The 13,513-nt window shown below is 46.3% G+C and overlaps 1 protein-coding gene across 2 annotated transcripts in view; it reads right to left on the bottom strand.

The window, feature by feature from the left end:
• SERTAD2 (SERTA domain containing 2) overlaps window positions 1-13,160 on the bottom strand; it is a 36,056-nt gene extending 22,896 nt beyond the window's left edge. Inside the window, exon 1 of one of the 2 annotated variants that reach the window (XM_055001394.1) lies at window positions 12,997-13,160. The gene's annotated coding sequence lies outside the window, so the exon portion shown is untranslated. Of the gene's footprint in view, window positions 1-12,565; window positions 12,658-12,996 lie in introns of those variants that run through there. The other variant, XM_055001386.1, reaches the window with a different exon arrangement.
• Window positions 13,161-13,513: the final 353 nt, after the last annotated feature.

Raw genomic sequence — 13,513 nt, 5'->3', positions numbered from 1 at the left:
GGAAAGTGTCGCCATTTAAAGCCAAGACAGCTTAATGGTGCAGAAAAGGAACGTGAAAAGGCCACAATGCACTCTTCTTAATTAAGAAAGAAACTTAGCAGGAAGGAGCAGTTTGGTCTCAAATTAAATGTCAAACAGCCTTGGAAAACTCGCAGTGCTGGTGGCACAAGCCAAACACACTAAAGCCCTGAGAAGCTGTTCGTCCTCTTTGAAAATACTCTTGGTGATGCTGTATGCATACCATGTCTAAAGACCTTGAAAAGCATTTTAGCCGCCTCCCCCCACCCCCGCCCTGCCCCGCAATTTTGTTAGTGCAGTAACTGATGGCACAACTGAGTTATCCTCAGTTAGCTGGACAAAAATGCCACTACTAACTAGTGTGTATGTTATTGTCTAATGCAGAGGGTGCATTTATAACTCTCTGAATTTTCAGACTCTAAAGATATCTGCGTTACATAAAGATTAATGGCAGTTTTTAATTCACAGCAGGGAAGCTAGGAACACCCCCCCCCCACCAGCCCCTTGCGTGTTATAAGGGGTGTTTTTTCTTCTCCCTCCTGGCATTTGTAATTACTTGGCTGGAGTCTTTATTTTCAACTTTGCTGTAAAATCTTTCCCCCAAAGACATCTTGTTTTTCCCCCTCACATTTCAGACCCTTAATAAAATTCACTGGGGTGGGGTAGGGGCAGAAAAGCAGTATTTTGAATGCATACTGGAAGCTCCACCAGACAGCACATGGGAACTTAGAAAAAAAAACAGCTGGATCAGGACTGAAACGCTAAACCTATTTCTTGTAATAAAAAGCTGCCTGGAAAGTTACTTCAAAGTAAATGCATTTAGGGATTGGGACACCAATTAACCATCATACCAAAAAAAGGGAACTCAAATCTAGCTTTTGCCAAGTCTGAGCAAAACTGTAACAGTCAGAAGCTGTCCGGGTCCAACAGCAAAATAAATACACCAACTTCAGTCCCCATGAACAGAATGTAACAAGGAATAAGATTCCAGAATCAAACAGGAGCCCTGTGGCTCCTTAAAAGTTTAAGACGACATATTTCACTGTAAGCTTTCTCTGAGTCAGAGTTCACTTCGTCAGATGCATCGGAACGTACACCCATCATTCACAACAGAAAGCCGCTGCGTGCGAGTTTCTTTTCACAGAACTAATCCTGGCCACTTCAGACATTTTGAATATTGCCTCTTTTCAGCTGTCTTCTCAAAGGTATTATAAGAAGAAAATTTGAGTTCTTCCCAACATCCACTTCAGACGATGACCATTATTTACACAGTGGTTTTACAATATTTTAAGTGTGATGTAATGGTTACAGTATTGGACTAGAATCTGGGAGACTCAAGTTCAGATCTCCATTCTGCTGTGAAAGCTTCTTGGGTGACCCTGGGCCAGTCACAGACTCTCAGTTTAACCTGCCTCACAGGGTTGGTGTGAGGATAAAACTTAGGAGAGGGGAAGGAGGTAAGCAGTTTTGGGTCCCTGTTGGCGGGAAAAGGCAAGGTATAAATAAATATTACCTTATAATACTTACAACAACCTTGAAAGGCAGTCCAGTTTTATAGTATCCACGTGGGAGGGTGGAGCTGAAATTGGCACTTAAAGCTATTTAAATGACCTCACAACTGAGGCAAAATGTAAACAGCAGGATTTCCTGATGCGTAGCTCAGATGCTATGCCACACCAGCTCATTCACAAACCTCACTTACAGAATGTTCCGATTTTTTTTCAAAAGGGAAAATTCATACATGCCAAATTTTATTTCAAGACAGGAGAAGAAAAGCCTGTTTTGCCAGACCTGAAGATCCATACAGAACATCCAACTTAAAAATCTGTTGAAGCAGCTAGAAGAGGTGTTAGAAACGTGCAAGACCTTTCAACAAGGTGCATGTTGCATTTCTTGCACTGACTGAGTTGTGGGGGTGGATCCAGAGGAAGAGATCATAGAAAAGGTTGGTGGAGCAGATCCTTCCCCAACTCCCCTTTCCTCAGGCAGCTTGCCTTTTGTCCCAGAACTCTTCTGTGAGGCTTGGGAAAGTCAGTACCACGGGATGAGGTGTGGGAGAAGGACTGCTGCGACAACAGGGAACTGGGTCAAATTGCCTCTTCATCCTCCGGCTTGCAGAGGAGGAGGAAAAGAAGGGATTCTACTGGATTCCCCTGGGGACAAATAGCAGAATGCTCAAGGAAAGGGAAGCCTCCTCTCTGCTAGTGCCTTCCATGACCTCTTCACTGGATCTAACTCACTGACTGTACTCAGATATTACAAATAAACTGCTGCTTATTTGTGGCAAACACAAACCTGATTGACTGTTGAGCTTGCTTGCTCCCCTTGCATACAGAGCAAAAAAACCCAACTTCCTGGTTTAGCAAGACTTTGCTCTCACCTCCCTATGTCCAAATGAGGATGCCTTAATAAACTGGGGCTTATTTCTTTCCTAAGTGTCCGGATTTAAAACTGTGGCTTAAATCCTCTGTTTGTGGGCAACAAACAAATCCTGATGTATAGAAGTACCTACATTTGGACACTGCAAGCTGGACGTTCAGTGAAACCAGGAAGACCTCCATACTTGCCCCGCATACGAGGCCAGGAGGGAGGGAATGCCCAAGTCTGACAATAAACCGGGCCTGTGCTCTTCTGAATAGGGCTTGTGTTTGCAAACTTGTCCGAGTAGAATTTTGAAAGCTTTTACACAGAACGTTGGCTAGAACGGTACTGTGGCAATTCAGTCTTCCAACCCGATTACAGTCAACAACAGTAACTGGGTGTTAAGGCCTGTTAAGTTTCCGTGGAACCAACTGTCAAGTTGTGAGCTTCAAGATGGATTTTTTTTTAAAGGTTTCACTCTGGTTTAGAGCTAGCTACTGCCATCTTGAGCTGAGTAAACTATGTTCAGCCTAGCCTAGGACTCGCTTCATCTTTCCTTCACCTGTTGCATCTAAGCCTTCGTAACAATGAATGGAAATAAAACCAAAAGCCATTTTTAACATTTCTTCTTCTTTACTAAAACAACTAAACAGAGATTCAAATAACTGGGATATACCTACAGGGGAGGACTAGGGAAGGTCGGAGGCTGATTAAACTTTCCCTCCCAATCATCCTCTTCATCTATGCCTTTCTTCGATCCCTCCCCTTGGCTCATCATTTCTGTCTTACAAATACCATCAAGCACAGAGACAGATTTAGGTGCAAGTTAAATATAGGAGGAGGGGGCTTCCAAGTGCTAATTATTTTCGATATTACCCATTTTTTGTAATGCTGTTGGGCCTCTTAAACTGGACACAAGACCTTTGCTTGTCTTAATCCAGCCCTGATCAAACTTGGATTTAAGAATACGTGTTTGCTACAGAAATAGCCACCTGCGGATTTGCTTTGCTTCCCAACAGAGACCCAGAGTGGCTTACAAGACTGTTCTCCACTCCTTCATTTTACCCTCACAACAACCATCCCTGTGACTTTGGCTGAGAGTGTGTAACTGGCCCAACATCACCCTAGCGAGCTCTCCATGTCAGAGTGGGGATTCGAATCTGGATCTCCCAGACCTGACCCTCTTTAAACCATACTGGTTTAAAAGCCCTGACAGGGCTTTTAAGCAACACAGGCGAAGAACAGCAAAAAGGGTGTCTCTTTTCACACAAAAGTTTGGTACAGAACCGGCAGCTCTATAACCCCCTTTGGCTCCCTATCCCGGCCAAGCCCTTTGGCTTTTAGAACTTTCTTTCCAGCAGTGTTACTACACAGGCCTTGTTCTGTTCACAGGTCTCTGACAGGAAAAAATTAAGCAGGCAGCCTTTTCCCCATCCCTTTACCTCCGTCTGCTTGGCTATTGCTAGAGGAGGAGGGCAGGGCCCAAATGAAGTCTAGTCCCATCCACAAGACTGAGCCCCTCCTCAAATTCCTAAGCCCCATAAGGTTATTGTTTTGGGAAGGGTGGACTTGGATTCTTAAAAGGTGAATGAAAAAGATTATGGCACCTTTGAAGCCACAGTAGCCACACAGGGAGGGGGGAATTCTCCCCTTGTGTGAAGACTGTGCCCCCCCAATGTTTTCCTTTAGCCCTTCATCTCCACCCCTCCTCCATTTCCTTCCTCCTCCAGGACTCGCCCTGCTTCCTTCAGTCACCCTGGCTTCTAGCCAGCATCCTTTACTGCTTAGCACTCATTTCTCCCTTTCCTCTTCTCCCTGCCAGCAATCTACACAGCTTCTGCAGAAACTCATTTGAGGACATCCGCCTCTCTCATTGGCTCCTCTCCTTCCCTCAATTCTCTGCCCGTAGCTTCCATGGTTGTACCTTTTTCTCCAGTCTCTGCATCTCAGGCCATGGTTGAGTCACCCCTTTCCTTCTGCCATCCTGCCTCTGCATTCCCTTCCCCCATAGCTGTCCTGTCTCCCAGCGCTCATGTCACCCAGCCTGTTTGTCCAGCCAACACAGTTCTTCCAGTTCCTACAGTCATTGCTCAAGTTTGGTTCCGGCCTAGGTTGCCCTCACACTTCACTCAGATGAAACTGCCTGCGAACATTCCATGTTACCCTCTCCAGTAGATGAGTCCAAACAATAGGACTTCTTTGTGATCACCAAAAATATCATCTTCTAAAAAGCATTTAGTGCCGGGCAGTGGAAAAACAGGGGGGGGGGGCAGCACAGGGGAAAAAAATAAAGGACAGGAAGTGGGAAGGGAGCTTGGAACAACCCCGAGGGGGGGGGAATTCAGGGGCCGAGGGGAAAACTAGTGGGAAAAGCAAATGGTCAGAGGTGAAGGAGGTTGGCAGGAAGGAGTCTAGGAAAAGGAGGAAATGAGTCCCACAACAGACAAGCAGGGATGCTGGGGGCACAGGCACCAAAGAGGAAGAGGAGGTCTAAGAGATGTTCAAGAGTTACTTTCAATTAAATAGCCAATGCACTGCCTTCCAGTAGCCAGATATTAGGGATGAACTTGAATCCAAATCACTTCTGCTCAGCACCCAAGACAGCCACGAACTGAATCAGACCATTCGTTCATCTAAGCCAGCACTGCCTACTCTTAATGGGCAGTGGCTCTCCAAGCACAGGTCTTGCACACACCACCCACTGGCTGATCCTTAGGGGATGCTGGGGGATTGAACATGGAGCTTTATGCATGCCAAGCAGAAGCTTCTGTCACTGCACTACGGCCTCTCCCCAAAACCACCCACAAGCCACGGTGGTCTGTGGACAAACGGCACCCCCCCCCCCTCAAAACCCTGGCTTTGTTGTTAGAATATTTTGCACTATTGAAAGGTAAGAAGTGTTCTACAACAACAGTATTAACAGAGCTGTTCTTTAATCCAACTATTCTATTGTGTCACTCATTTTAAACACTCTTCATAAACAAATTCAGTATTTGTGCACAACTCACTTTTTAAAAAACCGATTATTTGTTGATGGAAGAGTGATGAGGGAGACATGGTTGTATTTGTTTTTTTTACCACAGGGAGTAGTTTTGAAGAAGGAAACTAGAAGGGAAGCTTTCCTAATGACCATTTCTCCCTTAAGGAATATGCAAATCCTACCGTCAAATTCTTTATGCTAGAGATGGTACAAACACCATCAAAGTAGTGAGGAGAGAAATAGGAAAGGTTTTCCCTCTCACACACATACCCCTTGCTTTTTGTAGAAAGTAAATCAATTCTTACTTTTACTGCATAGTTAAGGACATCAGGAAGAACTCCAGTGCTGTACACCAAAATGTACGTCATGCAAATCAGGTCACATTCATACTTAGTGTATGAGACAGCTTATATTTAACAGAGAGAGAGACATACACACAGAGAATATATTCTTCCTAAGGAATATGGGCAACAAATAATCTGGGCTGGGAAAGGAAAGCTCTCAGAAATATCTATTTCACAGGCAGATGGAGAGAAGAGCATGATAAAGACCTCATTTTCCGGTCATAGCTGAAGAAAAATTATTGGCTTCCCCGGAGGACAAAATACCAAAGTCGCTTTCCGACCACCACCACAAAGTGACAAGTCGCTTTTCCGGAAGACAAGGTAACAAAAGTTCAAACCATCAGTGCCCCGCTAATAAATATTTAAATATTGCAGGCTGTTAACAAAGACACAGCAAGTACACACATGTCCCATATCAGGGCTTTTTTTCTTCTTCATGTTTTACAATGCCCATGCAATATAAACGAGGCCAGATTATATCATTTTGCTAAGAAATGTTCAACTTCCTATACACTTTGGGAAGAATAGCCCACCAATGAAAAATTACTAAAACTTATTAAAGCAATTGGGGTTTTTTAAATAAAAAAGACTCACAAAGAAGGAAAATTCTTTTAAAAACAAGCACTCCTCCCCTCTGACCTTTTAATGAGACAATATCAAGGTGGCACTATAGAGACAAATATGAATTTAAGAATTTCATTTTGCAGCTACCTGCACTTTTATTAAGACAAACCTGCCCAGAGGCATTTAAAAACTAGTTAGACCTGCTGACTGACTAGCTGTACAGCCTGCTCCAAATATGCTCTCTTTCAAACATGTTTACCTCCCATCCATGGTCTTTTCTTTCTATACTGCTGCTCTTTTATACAGTCTTGCACACAAGGAGGAAAGAAAATATTTTCAACATCTACAATGCCAGAAACTAGTGCTAATGAATGCTAAGGAAAGAAAAGTCACTATTCGCAACCTGGCTGGTTTTGAAAACTCTTTAGTACTTCCCAGCACAGACTGCTGTGCCCCTCACACAGAGCTAAAAAAAATTCACCTGTCTCAGAAATAACCTTGTAGAGAGAAAAGTCGAATGGTATTTTATAGCAGTTGGTGCGAAACACTTCTAGGATGCAAGTATTTCTTGTTAATTTTGTTTAGAATAATTATATCTAGTGTCGTTCCAGAGCAGCAACCATATTAGTCTGTACCATAAGACATGTCTGATTGTTCCAACTATCAGCAGCTTTAGGTATCACATAAAAATGTATGCCCCCAAAGTGCACACACACAGCCCTCCACAGCAGAGGTAAAAATGGTTGTAATAGCATCCTGTTCCTCCAAATTTCAGCAATGTGATGTTCTTCTGTGACGCTGTTTTAGATACATAAAGATGCACAGAAGTTCTGGTAAATGCCCCTTAAAATAAAGCCTTGCTCAAAAGGAAGACGATTCCTTCCTCATTTTACTGAGACACAGGATAGAAAGAGGCTTCCAGCTTGTACCGTGTATAACTTGCCAGGCAAAGTTATGTTTAGCTCTGAAGTTCTTCTACTGCTGAGCTCAACCACTGTCCATTCAACCCACTCTCCAACCTGAACATGCCACCTTCCTCTCGAACTGCTTTCCACTAAAGAACTGAGAACCCTTTAAAAAACCATCCTGATTGCCCACCAGATTAGGGCCACGTAGCCAAACATCTTCTAAATCAATATACCCCATAGGCCTGGTAGATCCAGAGGAGTTGGCCAAGTTAGTTTGTAGTCGCAAAATAGTAAAGAGTCCAGTAGCAATTTATCGTAGCATAAGCTTTTGTGATCCACAGCTCTCATTGTCAGATGCAACTTTATTGTAGCATAAGCTTTCGAGAACCGCAGCTCTCTTTGTCAGATGCAGAGCCAACTTTATTGTAGCATAAGCTTTCGAGAACCGCAGCTCTCTTTGTCAGATGCAGAGCCAACTTTATTGTAGCATAAGCTTTCGAGAACTGCAGCTCTCTTTGTCAGATGCAGAGCCAACTTTATTGTAGCATAAGCTTTCGAGAACCACAGCTCTCTTCGTCTTAAAGGTGCCACTGGAATCTTTACTAGATTTTTCTCCAGTGTTAGAATGAAAAAGCAGAGCTGGTTTGGCACCCCTTCGTTGCCTTTCAACAGTGATGCTCAGCTCCTGGGATTCACACACTGGTTCATTCCCCACCCCATCTTAAATACATACTAGGCACAACAGCATATGACTTCACATGTTTTGTGTTGCAGAGGTGAAACAGATGATGGACACAGCAGGATGATGCCAGGTCACAGGATCAGGTCACTGGAGCAAGTCCACAGCCGTTCAAGGGTTGATGCCAGTGCCACGCCCCAACAGGGCTCGTAACATCTAGGGACTCTCCAAGTTTCACTGAAATTCCCCCAACATCTTATTAATGTTGAATTTATCCTGTGTGCTCAATGTGAAACCACAAAAGTAACACTGTATGACCAAATATATAGTCAGCTCTGGTCACGTGTTAATATGGAGAATGGGTTCATCTGACATACAGATCGCTTAAAAAAAAAAGTCCATGGGAAGCTGCATGAAGCAATTAAAGTGTACATCATTATGCATTTGAAAAAGGACTGGGGTTCATAGAGTACTATCAGACGATTACTTTCCCACCCAGCCAGCGGGAAGGTACATCACGTTCATGAGAGGGCCACATCTGATCGTCAGCCACGCAAAATAGCCATGAGTTTTCAACTGAAGACACTTACCCCATAAACTTTAGGGAAGATTTTTCTGCATACTTGGCCATGCAGAACCCAAACACCACATCCCATAATATACTTGGTTACTCCCCCCCCCCACATGACTGTCAAAGTGACCAATCCTAGCTTTAATTCAGTTTCAGTTGACTGGGTACTAAGACAGGATTGCTCTCTCTAGATCAGCAGCGCTCTCTCAATGACCTACAGCCACCTACAGCTCTTCTGAGCAGGGTTTCCCAATGTGGCTCTTTCCTCATGTTTCAGGAAAATGGGCAAAAGCCCTTGTCCGGCGGAACCTGTGGCTGGCAAGTAGTTCTCACCTTGAAACAGCCATTGCCAGATGAACAGGTGAGCTGTGAGCCTCCCTGGAATTGCTGGCCTCATGCCACGGATGGAAGTAAACGTGGCTCTTTGGGTTGATGGCAATTGCGAACGGGGCTCTCTGTGAGCCTGGGAGCGAGTACCACTGCTCTAGATATTGACTAGCCACTTCAAAGAGCTTAATGAGTTTTGGTGGATTCTCTTCCAACTGTGATATGGAGTTGAAGTAGTGGCCATAAAAACCATCCTTCCGCAGCAACAGAACGAGGACGGATAAACCAGACAAACTTCTCTTTTCCTCCGCTCTTAAAGGAACAGACATCTCCTTTATATGTCAAAGTAACAAACCTAGTAAAGGGAGAGCTTTAATTCCACCCCTGCTCCTGACAGACGAAAAGGAAAAAGGAATCCTTGCCTACATTTCTCTCCCCTCCCCCAAAACCCTGCAGGCTGTTTGCTCAGAAGGCAGGCAAAATGTACACACAATATAGGGAAGGAAACGTCTTTAAAACACCACTTTCAAATGTTTTATTTGTTGTCTCTAGCAGGAGTCACAAGCTACTGGAAAAAGCATGTTGTGGGACAATTAAGCCCCATCAACTTCAGCGACTGATTTAAGTCCAGGTCAGAGGTTGAAATCTAACAAGTAGCCAGGGGGGAAAAGCTACACTGCACTGAATGCTCCTTGACAGCAAGCTTACATAGAGCCGATTTGGTGGCTCTGGCCAGTGCACCAGATCTTGCACAAAGACACACAGTGGCACCCATGTTCTGCATGCACAAACTCCCCAGCCACCTGCACTGCAAAAAGAAAAAAAGTGGGGGGAGGCTAGAGCGGAGCACAGTCCACACAAGGGGAAGGCAGAACTTTACAACATATGGTGCCTCCCTCCCCCACGCCCTCCCCTCCTGCTCTTCTACTGAAGTGTCAAAGTAAAAGTTCCCCCCCCCCTGGCTGACACACAAAAAAGCTGATTTTTTAGAAGGAGGCGGATCAGCTGTGCTGGTGCTCTGGACCTTCTCCTTCAGCCTGCAGCCATTTAAACTGGACCTTGCTCCCTCTCTCTCTCTCTCTCTCTCTCCCCTTTACTGCATTAAATAGTCTTTGGACTCTGTAACCAGAGCCTTCTGTTTCTGGCACGGTTTCCTCTCTCTCTCTCTCTCTCTCTCTCTCTCTTTTTGCCAAGAAGCTGTTGCAACCGGAGCTGTCTCCATTTGTACTATCTTTCTAGACAGAAACTATACTTCCAAAGAAGGCACTGAAGAGACCTTCTAAGTGGGTCATCAGAAGACTGCCTACATTTTTAAAAACAATAAATCCCCCTTTCCAAAATTCTGCACTCTCTGATGTCAGTTATGTAAATGCAGTCCCCTCCCCCCCCCACTAAATACCACCTGCCGTATATGGTTTCTCCAACTTCCGAAATGTGAAAGATATAAAATGAAGTTCTCTCCTCTTTTTTTTTTCCTTTTTGCACCAGTGATTCATACCAAAGGGTGAAGAAAGCACAGCAGCTGTTAGCACAGCAGTTCAACTGGCTATTACATAAGATGGGCTGGAGATGAAACTTCAGAATTCCCCCCCCCCCCCCCCCAGTACCTGTATTCCTAGTATCAAGGTGGGTAGCCGTGTTAGTCTGTCTGTAGCAGTAGAAAAGAACAAGAGTCCAGCAGAACCTATAAGACTAACAAAATGTGTGGTATGGTATGAGCTTTCGTGAGTCACAGCTCACTTCTTCAGATACCAATCAGTATTTAGTATGTGAAAAAATTTCAGTGATCATTCTACAAAAAAGACGGTTTTCGTAAATCTGGTGTCTGGATGGTTTATATATTAGTTAGCATCTTTGGGGTGATCCATGGTTTCTTAAAAAAAAAATTACTTTTGCAGCCCAGTGCTTCACTAGGAAATAATTATCAATGCATTTTGTTATGTACCTGGTTGTGTGCATTGGAGGGCAGAATAAGTTCTACCATCTTGTTAACCGCAAAACTCAGGTTCACCATACCTAAATACCATTAGATGTTTCCCTTTAAAACAGGGTAAGCATTAAACCCAAAACACAAGAGTACATTGAAATGGTTAATGCAATGCAGGAAAAAATTTAACTCTCACCATCTTCATTCTCTTTTAAATCAGCTTTACTTCTTCTGAAGACACACTCAGATTTGCCCTGTTGGGTGAACTACAGCAGGATCCGCTCCCAAGAGGAAGCGGAAACTCCTCTGCATCCCTGATGCTAGATGCTACAATACCTGCCTGAACAATGGAAATGTTCCCTAGGATACAGATACCTGTCTAGAACTGCAAGCTGCTAATTCCCCCGGTTCCATCTCCAATACACGTCAGTGAGAATGCTAGCTCCAAAACTTAAAATTGGCTTCCTCTGAAGGACTCAAATTTGTTATATCGAGTACAAGAAAAAGGAAAACAAGGCCACCAACCTCCAGGCACTTCCATTCAGAGTTACCTGGGGAAAATACAACAGACTTTCAAGTCCTTTACTGCTAATATTTCCTCACATAACACAGTGAAGCTTCTAATTTTTTTTTAAAGCAATATTATAAACTATACTGCCTTCCTGCCCTGTGCAATTCTCGTCTATCTTTTACCATCTTCTAAATGGGAACTGACTTCCCCTAGATAAAAAGGCACACATTGTAAAAAACTTCTAAAATTAATTTTTAAATGAACTCTGTCGCTATGACCAAAGGAAACCAGAAGGGGCCAAATCACTAAAAAGAATCACACGACTGGATCAGACATTAAAATGAGGCCTTCAACTCCAGGCGTTTAGGAATACTTCTCAGAAGTTCACTGTGAAACTTTCTTGTGAAAACTTCTCAGAAGGCCAAAGGAGCTAGACAATATCTGACTTACCATTTTAAAGGAAATAACTGATGAATGATCCCTTTTCTGCATTCTGACTACTCAGTGCAAGAATTTGAGAACTTCTTGCACAACGGTGCTACAAACATCTGAACAAGTTAAGATATGTGCAATTCATCTGGTTCTACTCATTTTCAAGCAGCATAGGTCAGCTCTAATCCTCTCCTATCAAGAAACACTACCATAAACAAAGATACAAGATAAGAGCGACAACATGTATCTTGCAAGTAAATGTCACCCCTCCCCTCCAACAGTGGAACTCAATATACTTCCGTCCTGTCCATGATTATGAGCCATTCAGAATCCACTAGAAAGCGCAAGAAAGAGTAAAATGAATCTCTGGGCATTTTGCTTTCAGAAGTCTACTAACTCCACCTTTGAAAGGTGCTTTTGCAGTTAGCGTCACACTCAAGAAGATAAACATAACCAACCCTCTTGGAAAGAGACAATACCCTCTGTCAAAATACCAAGCAGACATACCCTAAAATTTAGTTCTTTACTAGTCCAGCAGAACATGTACGAGGAGGGCTGGAGAGCTTTAACTCCCTCGACCTATTTCGCTTGTCCGTTGCAGCCCCCAGCCCAACACGCACAGATGAGAGGGGTGGGGGTGGGGGGTGGCATGTTTGTTTCAAAAGAAGACCCTCAAAACACCCCCGATTTGAAGTCTCCAAACACTGCGACCCCTGCCTTTTTCTCCCGAAAGCAAAACTGCAGGTTCCCGGCCGCGGCCTCTTCCTAGCAGGCACTGAAACTTCTCCGAGTTCAAAAAGCAAGTTGTAAACAGGCTGGGAGAGAAACTCTTTGGAGGCGCCGTGAGGAAGGCCCGCGACAATGCACGCGTGCAGACGTTCACCGCCGAGCCAGCAGCAGCGCGCCCATACGCGCACACACAAGGCACACACAAGGCACACACCTGCTTGCAAGCAACCCTCCGGTCGCCTCTGGTCCATCTGCTCCTTCGGATTCAATCGGTTCAAGGGGTGGGAGAAGAAACTCGGCGGCCGCCCTCCTCCTCCTCCTCCTCCTCTTCTTTCTTTTATGGCACCTCTCGCTTGGGAGGCGGGGAAGGCACTAGCCCTCCGGAGGATCACCGGGGGAGCGGATCGTGCCACGGCACAGCGGCGCGTCTTCGGCACAGCCCCCGGCCCCAGGCGCGCGTGTGGAGCGGGGGGGGCGTCGCTTCGAGACCCCCCGGGACTGCCGAGCGCGCTCCTCCCGAGGGCCACGGGCCCGAGCCGGGCGCACACTTCGCACCGAGCCGCGAAGACGCGAGGCGCTCCCCAGCGCTCCGGCGGCCACAGGAGACCCCCCACCCACCCCTCAGCCCCGCCGCGCGGAACTTACCCGCATCCAGTCCCTGCCCTGCGCGCTACAGCATCGGGGCGCCCTCGGCGGCGGCGGCGGCGCCCTCGGCAGGTCCCCTCGTCAGTCTCCCCCCCGCTCCATATGTCGCCCCTTCTGGCCCGGGCGCGGGGAGGGCAGGGCAGGGGGCGGAGGCAGGCGGCGGAGGGGGCGAGGGCTTAGGGCTGCGCGGGGCTCGGGCTGCGGCGCTCACGAAGCACCATTATACAATGGAGGCGGCGGCGGCGGGAGGCGAGGCGGCGGCCGGGCTGCGCTGCCAGCGCTGGCCAGGCGGAGAGAGGCTCCCGCGAGCGCCTTGCCCTTTGGCTCGCGTCGCAAGCCCCGCCTCGGGCCCCGGGCAGGCCGGCAGCCGCCGCCTCCCCGCGCCGCCTCGGCCCTGCCTCCCGCACCAGGCCCGCCAGGCCCCGGCGCCACATGCCCCTCGCCGGGCAGCCGCGCCGCGCCGCGCCCCCGTGCGCCTTTGTCCCCGGAGAGCGGCGCCGCCGCGCTCGCGTCCAGC

Source organism: Eublepharis macularius, chromosome 1, assembly GCF_028583425.1.
Source record: "Eublepharis macularius isolate TG4126 chromosome 1, MPM_Emac_v1.0, whole genome shotgun sequence".
Taxonomy (NCBI): Eukaryota; Metazoa; Chordata; class Lepidosauria; order Squamata; family Eublepharidae; genus Eublepharis; species Eublepharis macularius.
This window is presented reverse-complemented; position numbering and strand designations above follow the sequence as displayed.